The following is a 10,223-nucleotide window of genomic DNA, read 5'->3' as shown; positions in this document are numbered from 1 at the left end:
TGAATAGAATAGTAACAGTCTAATCTGACACCAGCTTGACAAATGCATGACATCACAATTTGAAGGAGAAAACCAACTCAACTTCAACTGTAACACTCAAAAGGTAGTTAGTCCCCGCCCCCAGCTAACATGAATGCCTGTAAGACTCAAAAGGTAGTTAGTCCACGCCCCCAGCTAACATGAATGCCTGTAAGACTCAAAAGGTAGTTAGTCCCCGCCCCCAGCTAGCATGAATGCCTGTAAGACTCAAAAGGTAGTTAGTCCCCGCCCCCAGCTAACATGAATGCCTGTAAGACTCAAAAGGTAGTTAGTCCACGCCCCCAGCTAGCATGAATGCCTGTAAGACTCAAAAGGTAGTTAGTCCCCGCCCCCAGCTAGCATGAATGCCTGTAAGACTCAAAAGGTAGTTAGTCCCCGCCCCCAGCTAACATGAATGCCTGTAAGACTCAAAAGGTAGTTAGTCCCCGCCCCCAGCTAGCATGAATGCCTGTAAGACTCAAAAGGTAGTTAGTCCCCGCCCCCAGCTAACATGAATGCCTGTAAGACTCAAAAGGTAGTTAGTCCCCGCCCCCAGCTAGCATGAATGCCTGTAAGACTCAAAAGGTAGTTAGTCCCCGCCCCCAGCTAGCATGAATGCCTGTAAGACTCAAAAGGTAGTTAGTCCCCGCCCCCAGCTAACATGAATGCCTGTAAGACTCAAAAGGTAGTTAGTCCCCGCCCCCAGCTAGCATGAATGCCTGTAAGACTCAAAAGGTAGTTAGTCCCCGTCCCCAGCTAACATGAAGGCCTGTAAGACTCAAAAGGTAGTCCCCGCCCCCAGCTAACTTGAATTCCTGTAAGACTCAAAAGGTAGTCCCCGCCCCCAGCTAACATGAATTCCTGTAAGACTCAAAAGGTAGTCCCCGCCCCCAGCTAACATGAATTCCTGTAAGACTCAAAAGGTAGTCCCCGCCCCCAGCTAACATGAATTCCTGTAAGACTCAAAAGGTAGTCCCCGCCCCCAGCTAACATGAATTCCTCTAAGACTCAAAAGGTAGTCCCCGCCCCCAGCTAACATGAATTCCTGTAAGACTCAAAAGGTAGTCCCCGCCCCCAGCTAACTTGAATTCCCCACAGATGTACACGTATTCTCCCACCTGAGAAGTCATAACATGCCAGGGAATAAATGCCATAGCAACGTGAGAGCTGATGTGCGCTACGCTGTCATCGGGGATAAAGTGACGCATCATTTCAATGAGACAGGCAAATTATAGGGAAAAAGATCGAACGATAGAGAGAAAATTAAACACAGCCTCTGAAAGTGTGAAGGGATTTATTGACATTGAACAACAGAGGGGGAGACAGGTGAAATGTTGAAAGCTTATGATGGAGAAAAGTGGAAAGTATAATATAATTATTTGAGGAAGACAAGTTTTGTAACAACTCTCCAAGCTCATGTTTTTATGCATACAATGTAGTTTACTTTAGCGATGGCGGTGCCATTTAAAGTGACAAAAGTTATTGTTCTTTCTCCCTCTCTCTCTCTCTCTCTCTCTCTCTCTCTCTCTCTCTCTCTCTCTCTCTCTCTCTCTCTCTCTCGTTCTCTCTCTCTCTCTCTCTCTCTCTCTCGTTCTCTCTCTCTCTCTCTCTCTCTCTCTCTCTCTCTCTCTCTCTTCTCTCTCTCTCTCTCTCTCTCTCTCTCTCTCTCTCTCTCTCTCTCTCTCTCTCTCTCTCTCATCTCTCTCTCCCTCTCACTACTCGCTCTCTCTCTTGCTCCACTCTCTCTCTCTCTCTCTCTCTCTCTCTCTCTCTCTCTCTCTCTCTCTCTCTCTCTCTCTCTCTTGCTCCATGTCGCTATCATCATTACTACTACGACCATCATAATTACTACTACTACCACTACTATCATCATTACTACTACTACCACTACTATAATTATTACTACTACTACGACCATCATAATTACTACTACTACCACTACTATCATCATTACTACTACTACCACTACTATCATCATTACTACTACTACCACTACTATCATCATTACTACTACTACCACTACTATCATCATTACTACTACTACCACTACTATCATCATTACTACTACTACCACTACTATCATCATTACTACTACTACTACTACTATCATCATTACTACTACTACCACTACAATAATTATTACTACTACTACGACCATCATAATTACTACTACTACCACTACTATCATCATTACTACTACTACCACTACTATCAACATTACTACTACTACCACTACTATCTTCATTACTACTACTACCACTACTATCATCATTACTACTTCTACCACTACTATCATCATTACTACTACTACGACCATCATAATTACTACTACTACCACTACTATCAGCATTACTACTACTACCACTACTATCATCATTACTACTACTACCTCTACTATCATCGTTACTACTACTACCACTACTCTCATCATTTCTACTACTACCACTACTATCATCATTACTACTACTACCACTACTATCATCATTGCTACTACTACCACTACTATCATCATTGCTACGACTACGACCATCATCATTACTACTACTACCACCACTATCATCATTACTACTACTACCACTACTCTCATCATTACTACTACTACCACTACTATCATCATTACTACTACTACCACTACTATCATCATTGCTACTACTACCACTACTATCATCATTATGACTACTACCACTACTAACAGCATTACTACCACTGCCACTACTATACTCATTACTACTACCACTACTATCATAATTACTACTACTACCACTACTATCATCATTACTACTACTACCACTACTATCATCATTACTACTACTACCACTACTATCATCATTACTACTACTACCACTACTATCATCATTACTACTACTACCACTACCATCATCATTACTACTAATACCACTACTATCATCATTACTACTACTACCACTACTATCATCATTACTACTACTACCACTACTATCATCATTATGACTACTACCACTACTATCATCATTACTACTACTACCACTACTATAATTATTACTACTACTACGACCATCATAATTACTACTACTACCACTACTATCATCATTACTACTACTACCACTACTATCATCATTGCTACTACTACGACCATCATAATTACTACTACTACCACTACTATCATCATTACTACTACTACCACTACTATAATTATTACTACTACTACGACCATCATAATTACTACTTCTACCACTACTATCATCATTACTAGTAGTAATTATGATGGTCGTAGTAGTAGTAACAATTATAGTAGTGGTAGTAGTAGTAATGATGATAGTAGTACTTCGGCATCGCATCGCACCGCTCCGCAGGTTGTATAACTTTTTCATTACATTTCATTATAGTACAACGGTTGATTTGTCTAATCTTAGCAATTTCTTCTTAGCTAGCTACATAGCCGTCCTTGTATCAGAGATAATTCCTTAATTATCGTATTTCGTACTACCCTAACGTAGCCTTCACTGCTATTCGCCCAGCAGCTAGCATACGCTAGCAAACGCTAGCAAACGCCCACAGATTAGCATCACTGTAGTGCTACTCACTCAACTGAACGACTTGATTAGTTTAGTGTTAGCTAGCTACATAGCTGTCTTTGTTTCAAGATAATTGTGTAGTTAGAGTGTGTAGTCTTGGAGTGATTATCTTAATTTACCGAGGTTCGCTAGCCAGCTATTTGTCGTCCTTAACGTAGGAGACTCTGCTAGCTAGCCACACTACAGCTAACAGCTAGCCAACGTCTACTGAATAGTATTCAACAACCCGGTCGCATTCACAGGTAGTATCACATTTTCATTTCATTTCATTACAGTACAACGGTTTGATTTGTTTGATCGTAGCTAGCTACATAGCTAGCTACATAGCCACTACTATCCTTGTATCAAAGATAATTGTGTAGTCTAGAGCGATTTTCTAGGTTAGCTAGCCAGCTATTGTCATTCTTTTAACGCACTACGTAACGTAAACAACACTGCTAGCTAGCCAGCTACTACCCCGAATAGTAGCACTGTAGAAACTATTACACTCAACGGAACGACTTGATTAGTGTAGTGTCAACAACGCAGCTACTGCCAGCTAGCCTACTTCAGCAGTACTGTATCATTTTAATCATTTTAGTCACTAAGATTCTTGCTACGTAAGCATTAACTTTCTGAACATTCGAGACGTGTAGTCCACTTGTCATTCAATCTCCTTGCATTAGCGTAGCCTCTTCTGTAGCCTGTCAACTATGTGTCTGTCTATCCCTGTTCTCTCCTCTCTGCACAGACCATACAAACGCTCCACACCGCGTGGCCACGGCCACCTAATCTGGTGGTCCCAGCGCGTACGACCCACGTGGAGTTCCAGGTCTCCGGTAGCCTCTGGAACTGCCGATCTGCGGCCAACAAGGCAGAGTTCATCTCAGCCTATGCCTCCCTCCAGTCCCTCGACTTCTTGGCACTGACGGAAACATGGATCACCACAGATAACACTGCTACTCCTACTGCTCTCTCCTCATCCGCCCACGTGTTCTCACACACCCCGAGAGCTTCTGGTCAGCGGGGTGGTGGCACCGGGATCCTCATCTCTCCCAAGTGGTCTTTCTCTCTTTCTCCCTTACCCATCTGTCTATCGCCTCCTTTGAATTCCATGCTGTCACAGTTACCAGCCCTTTCAAGCTTAACATCCTTATCATTTATCGCCCTCCAGGTTCCCTTGGAGAGTTCATCAATGAGCTTGATGCCTTGATAAGCTCCTTTCCTGAGGACGGCTCACCTCTCACAGTTCTGGGTGACTTTAACCTCCCCACGTCTACCTTTGACTCATTCCTCTCTGCCTCCTTCTTTCCACTCCTCTCCTCTTTTGACCTCACCCTCTCACCTTCCCCCCTACTCACAAGGCAGGCAATACGCTTGACCTCATCTTTACTAGATGCTGTTCTTCCACTAACCTCATTGCAACTCCCCTCCAAGTCTCCGACCACTACCTTGTATCCTTTTCCCTCTCGCTCTCATCCAACACTTCCCACGCTGCCCCTACTCGGATGGTATCGCGCCGTCCCAACCTTCGCTCTCTCTCCCCGCTACTCTCTCCTCTTCCATCCTATCATCTCTTCCCTCTGCTCAAACCTTCTCCAACCTATCTCCTGATTCTGCCTCCTCAACCCTCCTCTCCTCCCTTTCTGCATCCTTTGACTCTCTATGTCCCCTATCCTCCAGGCCGGCTCGGTCCTCCCCTCCCGCTCCGTGGCTCGACGACTCATTGCGAGCTCACAGAACAGGGCTCCGGGCAGCCACTCAGCGGAAATGGAGGAAAGTTTCGCCTCCCTGCGGACCTGGCATCCTTTCACTCCCTCCTTTCTACATTTTCCTCCTCTGTCTCTGCTGCTAAAGCCACTTTCTACCATTCTAAATTCCAAGCATCTGCCTCTAACCCTAGGAAGCTCTTTGCCACCTTCTCCTCCCTCCTGAATCCCCCCCCTCCTCCCTCTCTGCAGATGACAGTCAACCATTTTGAAAAGAAGGTCGACGACATCCGATCCTCGTTTGCTAAGTCAAACGACACCGCTGGTTCTGCTCACACTGCCCTACCCTATGCTCTGACCTCTTTCTCCCCTCTCTCTCCAGATGAAATCTCGCGTCTTGTGACGGCCGGCCGCCCAACAACCTGCCCGCTTGACCCTATCCCCTCCTCTCTTCTCCAGACCATTTCCGGTGACCTTCTCCCTTACCTCACCTCGCTCATCAACTCATCCCTGACCACTGGCTACGTCCCTTCCGTCTTCAAGAGAGCGAGAGTTGCACCCCTTCTGAAAAAACCTACACTCGATCCCTCCGACGTCAACAACTACAGACCAGTATCCCTTCTCTCTTTTCTCTCCAAAACTCTTGAGCGTGCCATCCTTGGCCAGCTCTACCGCTATCTCTCTCAGAATGACCTTCTTGATCCAAATCAGTCAGGTTTCAAGACTAGTCATTCAACTGAGACTGCTCTTCTCTGTATCACGGAGGCGCTCCGCACTGCTAAAGCTAACTCTCTCTCCTCTGCTCTCATCCTTCTAGACCTATCGGCTGCCTTCGATACTGTGAACCATCAGATCCTCCTCTCCACCCTCTCCGAGTTGGGCATCTCCGGCGCGGCCCACGCAGAGTTGCGTCCTACCTGACAGGTCGCTCCTACCAGGTGGCGTGGCGAGAATCTGTCTCCTCACCACGCGCTCTCACCACTGGTGTCCCCCAGGGCTCTGTTCTAGGCCCTCTCTTATTCTCGCTATACACCAAGTCACTTGGCTCTGTCATAACCTCACATGGTCTCTCCTATCATTGCTATGCAGACGACACACAATTAATCTTCTCCTTTCCCCCTTCTGATGACCAGGTGGCGAATCGCATCTCTGCATGTCTGGCAGACATATCAGTGTGGATGACGGATCACCACCTCAAGCTGAACCTCAGCAAGACGGAGCTCCTCTTCCTCCCGGGAAGGACTGCCCGTTCCATGATCTCGCCATCACGGTTGACAACTCCATTGTGTCCTCCTCCCAGAGCGCTAAGAACCTTGGCGTGATCCTGGACAACACCCTGTCGTTCTCAACTAACATCAAGGCGGTGTCCCGTTCCTGTAGGTTCATGCTCTACAACATCCACAGAGTACGACCCTGCCTCACACAGGAAGCGGCGCAGGTCCTAATCCAGGCACTTGTCATCTCCCGTCTTGATTACTGATCGCTGTTGGCTGGGCTCCCTGCCTGTGCCATTAAACCCCTACAACTCATCCAGAACGCCGCAGCCCGTCTGGTGTTCAACCTTCCCAAGTTCTCTCACGTCACCCCGCTCCTCCGCTCTCTCCACTGGCTTCCAGTTGAAGCTCGCATCCGCTACAAGACCATGGTGCTTGCCTACGGAGCTGTGAGGGGAACGGCACCTCAGTACCTCCAGGCTCTGCTCAGGCCCTACACCCAAACAAGGGCACTGCGTTCATCCACCTCTGGCCTGCTCGCCTCCCTACCACTGAGGAATACAGTTCCCGCTCAGCCCAGTCAAAACTGTTCGCTGCTCTGGCCCCCAATGGTGGAACAAACTCCCCCTCACGACGCCAGGACAGCGGAGTCAATCACCACCTTCCGGAGACACCTGAAACCCCACCTCTTCAAGGAATACCTAGGATAGGGTAAGTAATCCTTCTCACCCCCCCCCCCCTAAAAGATTTAGATGCACTATTGTAAAGTGGCTGTTCCACTGGATGTCTTAAGGTGTATGCACCAATTTGTAAGTCGCTCTGGATAAGAGCGTCTGCTAAATGACTTAAATGTAAATGTAAATGTACTACTACCTCTACTATCATCATTACTACTACTACCACTACTATACTTATTACTACTGCTAACACTACTATCATCATTACTACTTCTACCACTACTATCATCATTACTACTACTACCACTACTATCATCATTACTACTACTACCACTACTGTCATAATTACGACTAATATCACTACTATCATAATTACTACCACTACCACTACTATCATCATTACTACCACTACTATCATCATTACTACTACTACCACTACTGTCATAATTACGACTACTACCACTACTATCATAATTACTACTACTACCACTACTATCATCATTACTACCATTACAACTACTATCATCATTACTACTATTACTACCACTACTATCATCATCATTACCACCACAACCACTACTATCATCATTACTGCTATTACTACCACTATTATCATCATTACTACCACTACTATCATCATTACTACTTCTACCAGTACTGTCATCATTACTACTACTACGACCATCATAATTACTACTACTACCACTACTATCATCATTACTACTACTACCACTACTATCATCATTACTACCACTACTATCATCATTACTACTAATACCACTACTATCATCATTACTACTACTACCACTACTATCATCATTACGACTACTACCACTACTATCATCATTACTACTACTACCACTACTATCATCATTACTACTACTACCACTACTATCATCATTACTACTATTACTACCACTACTATCATCATCATTACCACCACTACCACTACTATAATCATTACTGCTATTACTACCACTACTAACATCATTACTACCACTACTATCATCATCATTACCACCACTACCACTACTATCATCATTACTGGTATTACTACCACTACTATCATCATTACTACCACTACTATCATCATTACTACCACTACCTCTACTATCATCATTACTACCACTACTATCATCATTAATACTACTACCACTACTATCATAATTACTACCATTACTATCATCATTACTACTACTGCCACTACTGTCATCATTAATCTTATTACTACCACTTCTATCATACTTACTACAACTACCAGCATCATCATTACTCCTACTATCACTACTATCATAATTACTACTTCTACCACTACTATCATCATGACTACCACTACTAGCATCATTACTACTACTACCACTATTATCATAATTACTACTACTACCACTACTATCATCATTACTACTACTACCACTACTATCTTCATTACTACCATTACAACTACTATCATCATTACTACTATTACTACCACTACAATCATCATCATTACCACCACCACCACTACTATCATCATTACAGCTATTACTACCACTACCATCATCATCATTACTGCCACAACCAATTCTATCATCATTACTACTACCACTACCACTACTATCCTCATTAATACCACTACCACTTCTATCATCATTACTACCACTATTATCATCATTACTACCACTACTATCATCATTACTACCACCACCACTACTATCATAATTTCTACCACTACTATCACCATTACTAATATCACTAACACTAACCACTACTACACCCAAACAAGGGCATCAATTGCCTCCCTACTACCACTGACAATCATAGTTACTACAACTAGCCCAGCATCATTACTACTACTATCACACCCTCATGGTGGAACAACTACTACCCCATCACTACTACTACCGCTACTATCATAATACTACTACCACCACTACTATCACCATGAAACCCCACTCTTCATCATTACTACCTACTATCATCATTACTAACACTACTAGCATCATCACCCCTACTAAATCATTAGATACCACTACTATCATGATGGCTGTTCCATCATGTACTATCATTACTATCATAATTTACTAAGTCACTACCATCATCATTAGCGTCTTATTACTACCACTATGTCATCATTACTACTACTACCACTACTGTCATCATTACTACTACTACCACTACTATCATCATTACTACCACTACTATCATCATTACTACCATTACTATCATCAGTACTACCATTACTATCATAATTACTGCTACTTCCACTACTATCATCATTACTCTTATTACTACCACTACTGTCATCATTACTACTACTACCACTACTATCATCATTACTACCACTACTATCATCATTACTACCACTACCACTACTATCATCATTACTACCTTTATCATAAAGCTTCCACTAAATCATATATTATATCATATTATTATTCCACTACTATCATCATTATTATTACTACCACTACTGTCATCATTACTACTACTACCACTACTATCATCATTACTACTACCACTACTATCATCATTACTACTAACTCACTATCATCATTACTACCACTACTATCATCATTACTACCACTAATATCATCATTACTACTACCACTACTATCATCATTACTACTACTACCACTACTATCATCATTACTACTACTACCACTACTATCATCATTACTACTACTACCACTACTATCATCATTACTACTACTACCACTACTATCATGATTACTACAATACTATCATCATTACTACCATTACTATCATCTCACTACCATTACTATCCACTACTTACTACTATCATCACTACTGCCACTACCACTACTATCATCATTACTACTACCACTACTATCATCATTACTATTACTACCACTATTATCATCATTACTACTACACCATCCATCATTACTACGACTATCATAATTACTACCACTACCACTACTGTCATGATTACCACCACTACTATCATCATTACTACCACTACTATCATAATTACCACCACTACTATCATCATTACGACTACTACCACTACTATCATCATTACTACTACTACCACTACTATCATCATTACTACTACTACCACTACTATCATCA

The sequence above is a fragment of the Oncorhynchus keta genome, chromosome 1, assembly GCF_023373465.1.
Source record: "Oncorhynchus keta strain PuntledgeMale-10-30-2019 chromosome 1, Oket_V2, whole genome shotgun sequence".
Taxonomy (NCBI): Eukaryota; Metazoa; Chordata; class Actinopteri; order Salmoniformes; family Salmonidae; genus Oncorhynchus; species Oncorhynchus keta.
The sequence above is the reverse complement of the archived record's forward strand: the minus strand, read 5'-3'. Positions refer to the sequence as shown.